The sequence below is a fragment of the Carlito syrichta genome, unplaced genomic scaffold (assembly GCF_000164805.1).
Source record: "Carlito syrichta isolate Samal-C Ts95f unplaced genomic scaffold, Tarsius_syrichta-2.0.1 Scaffold287411, whole genome shotgun sequence".
NCBI classification, from domain to species: Eukaryota; Metazoa; Chordata; class Mammalia; order Primates; family Tarsiidae; genus Carlito; species Carlito syrichta.
Genome location: NW_007231507.1, coordinates 524,240 through 528,642, shown reverse-complemented (window position 1 = coordinate 528,642; position 4,403 = coordinate 524,240). Strand labels below are relative to the sequence as shown.

The window sequence follows — 4,403 nt, the reverse complement described above, 5'->3', positions numbered from 1 at the left end:
CAACTTCCCAAGGCCCTGGCATGGTCCCTGAGCACAAACGGTTCCCAGCACGTCTTTATAGGATGAATTCATACAGATTTGCCCATCAACCTGGGCTGTATCCAGTTGGAAGTCAATCTGTGAAAAATGCTTAAGGAAACTTATTTTGGTACTTTCCCGTGTGCAGATTTTAAACAGAGCCACACTCAAAACAATGGATCTGAAAAAAATACTGAAAAAAAGAAGCGGGAGAGAGACCACATCTCTCTACCTGCAACCCTTCCAAGAGCACACAGAGAAAAGGCCATGTGAGGCCATGACAGAAGGAGCCGTCTCCAAGCCCAGAAGAGAGCCCTCCTTAGAAACCACTTTTTGACTTCCAACCTCCAGAATTCTGAAAAAACAAATTTCTGTTTTTTTAAGTCACAGAATAAAAAATAAAAATTAAAAGAAAGTTCATAAGGAAACTTCTTAATAAAGAAACCAGAATGACTTCCAATTAGTATGTCAAGTGTTTACGAGTAAACAGATGCTTCCAGACACTTGAAGGTGCTTGAAAACAGTTGTGTTCATGTAAGTAGCTTTAGTATTTGCCTAAAATATTATTTCTACTGCAAATTTGTTTAATAGATGCTCTTCGGATAAACCACAAGTTTAAATTTGAGTGTCAGCTCTGACTCACCCAGGAAGTTCAATGACTTTACCCGCTGAATTTTGCCGAGAAAAGGTTGATTATTGACATCTCGTTTCCAAGGACAACAGTATGCAATTGCCTGTTAATATGCTCCCATCATAATGGCATATTTGCTAAGAATATTTTATTCTAAGCAGAGTTGCCAAAAATAAGTTATAAGTTGAACACGCATTAATACAAATTGCTTCCATTTACCACATATTTATTTCAAAGTGAAAGACACCTACGAAAGCAAAATATTTTTGTGTCTATCTGCTGATGTGATTGTGTGTGCCTGTTTTGATGGAAATGTAATGAATGTTCAGTCATGGCAGAAACGTTCCGATTAGAGAACTCATAAGAGCTATCTTATAAATATTGCTGATACCATCCTCTACTTCAGAGACTTTCTCCTTATTTTATGCAGAAATAATTTTAGGTACTTCAGATCTGCGATATTTTACCATAATCTTTTAGTTCTTTCACTTTGTGAGCTGAAATGTAATGTCTAAATGTCTCATTACAAAAGGATACATTCATTTTATTTTATGTCTGACCTAAAAACCTTATATGCCTTTTGATGAAATGTCCTTTTGTTGCTTACATTCCAGAAAGCTTTCTGCTTATCTTCAACATTACTTTTGTTATTGAGATTTTTATCGTCCTTAAAATGCCAACAGAGCTGGGTGCGGTGGCTCATGGCTGTAATCCGGCAGTTTGGGAGACCGAGGTAGGAGGATCGCTTGAGGCCAGGAGCTCGAGACCAGACTAGGCAATACAGTGAGACCACTTTTCTACAAAAAAATCAAAAAATTAGCCAGGCATGGTGTTACGCACCTATAGTCCAGTTTCTCAAGAGGCTGAAGCAGGAGGATTGCCTGAGCCCAGGAAGTTGAGGCTGCAGTGAGTCATGATCTTGCCATTACGCTCCACCCTGAGCCACAAACTGAGACCCTCACTCAAAAAAAAAAGACCAACAGAGTGATTTAGGCTCTGAGTAGGTCTTCAAGGTGAATTTTGCAAGAGGTTCTCTGCACCACAACCTCCCACCGCCATGTCACTGCAGCCTGGATCTTTCTCACGGGCATTATCTCATCTCTCAAACTTGTCACCTCAACCAGGTCTTCCCAAGTACCTGCTCTTTCTCCTTTCCTAGAGCCGAGGTTAACCTTGAAAACATTGATTCATGCTGAAACTGGCCCAACTTCCCCAAGGAAATAATGGTTACAGTTTTTTTTAAAAAAAATAAAATAAATAAACATAAGGCCGGGCTCAGTGGCTCAAGCCTGTAAACCCAGCACTTTGGGAGGCCGAGATGAGAGGTTTGCCTGAGCCCAGGAGTTCGAGACCAGCCTGAGCAGCATGGTGAGACCTTGTCTCTACAATAAATCAAAAAATTAGCCGGGCATGGTGGCACATGCCGATGGTTTCAGTTACTTGAAAGGCTAAGGCGGAAGGATCAGCTGAGCCCAGCAGGTTGAAGCGACAGTGGCCGTGAGTGTGCCACAGCACTCCAACCTGGGAGACAGAGTGAGACTCCAACTCCAAAAATAAAATAAAATAAAACAAAGCAAAACATAGAAATTGACCCTCCTACTCTTAGAGCGTGAAACTTGTATTTTTCTTAGCTAATTTCCTTTCTTTCTCAGATAACTTGCTCTCAGGCTTATAAAATAAAGGCAGTACAACTCACTGGATCACTACATCCAGAAAACGAAATGTCTGACCCCTCCTTAATTCCTGTTTACCAGCTCTTCTTCCTCACTCCTCCCTAATTCCTGTTTTCTACATTCCTGCCCCACTATGTAAATCCCTGACTTTAGTGGAACAGGGAGATGAATTTGAGAATGAATCTCCTATTCTCTCAGTTGCTATCACCAGAATATAAAGACTTGTTGTCTCAGCAATTGGTTTGGTGCAGTGAAGGACAGGACTCCAAAAAACACCCCAGTGTTTTGGTAATCATTCTATAGCAGGAGACATTACAAACAAACTGTAAAGGGGAGAGCATTACAAACAAGTGCACAGAGGAGAGGGCATTCCAGCTATGCTGTCTGTGAGCCTGTCAGGCCTTTCTCCCTGACTCTCCTACCTTGCATTCTTCTACAGCTTATGGCCGTTTTCTATCTGACCAGACTGTGGGCTTGACCCTCTTACGTGTTCCTAGGGCTTGTTTTCCTCCTAAAATTGGACCTAATGCTTATCCTTACTCCAGTTAGCTCTGCACATCCTGTCTCACCTAATTCTTTTTTTTCAAGTATCAGGTATTTACTAATCAGTGTAATCCTAACACAATACATACATATGATTTCATGCATCCAGAGAAGTATTTTCTGGTTAAGTAGAAAATTGTATGGATGATTTCTAAAAGGCCTTCATTCTAAGCAGCTTTATAGTTAATCGCTTCATTGAGAACTCTGGACCTTCTTTCTTCATTCTGCTGTAATCCACATTCACCGAATAGAGCTTGTATCGATCATTGGAGCCCAGTTTGTTCCAGGGCGCTGGATTATTCTTTCTGTCCCAACTAAAATCTGGATTGGACATCGCCAGACACATGAGATACTACAGTGTGGCTCTAGGACCTCCAGCTCCAAAAAATACAGAAAGGGGATCAAGTTTGGGTGTTTCTTGGCCTGAACAAGGGTCTGGCGGAGCATGACTACAGCAGATGCCTGCAATGCAAATGGAGGGAAGAACACTCCCGTTATCCCAGCCTGGATTGAACTCGTCTCGCCGTCTCACCTAATTCCAGTCTCTGACTTTTGCTAATTTATTCCCAGTCTTCACTAAATATGGCAAGCATCTACTCCCCACTGGACACGTTCTCTGTTATGATGCTCACCCTCATCTCTCTTGGTTCATTTCATTCCTTCAGTCATTCATCATTAGGGGGCCTAAGGTTTCTCCCTTTTATCCTAAATTCACTTGAACTTGAGGTAGGAAATAGGTTCCTAGAATATACTGCATATATATCACATAGATATATATATCACATATATAATATATGCACAGGGGTCCCAAAAATGTCTGCACATTTTAAGTATGACGTTCACTTAAAAGATGACATGGATCAAATGAATGCTAGCAACCCTGTGCAACAGGCAGGACAGTCAAAGAAAATGGCAGAAACATGAATGAATGAATGCCATACTACACATTGCTACCATCATTCAATTCAACTTTGAAAAGTAGCACATAGCTAACATCTCTTTAAATGTATATACATTTTTTGGCACTCCCATATATCATCTATATGTGTGTCTTAGTCTATGAGGGTTGCTGTAACAAAATACCATAAACGGTGTTTATAAGTAGCAGAAATTTTATATGTCATGTCTGAAATCTGGGTGGTACAATATCAGGGGCTGGCAGATACTGTGTCTGGAAAGGGTCCCTTCCTGGTTCACAAATGTTGCTTCATGGTGTATCCTCACAAGGTGGAAGGAATGAGGGGTCTATCTTTGGATTCTCTGTGGCACTAATCCTGTTAGTAAGGACCCCACCCTCATGACATAATCACCTCCCAAAAGTTTCGCTTCCTAATGCCATTACATTGAGGGTTGGAATTTGAACATACGAATTTGGGGGAGGGGGAGCACAAGCATTCAGCCCATAACAATATGATATATTTCCTAAATATGCTTGTGCTCCTCTTCCCCCAAATGTATGTGTGTACATATCACTCCTCAAACAAAAGTCCCTCTGTCTTTACAAAAAAATTCTAGGACACATAAATGTACCCCTCTAT

The 4,403-nt window shown here is 41.0% G+C and overlaps 1 pseudogene; it reads right to left on the bottom strand.

Moving 5' to 3' along the window:
• Window positions 1–3,016: 3,016 nt before the first annotated feature.
• On the bottom strand, window positions 3,017–3,312 carry LOC110595167 (annotated as a pseudogene).
• Window positions 3,313–4,403: the final 1,091 nt, after the last annotated feature.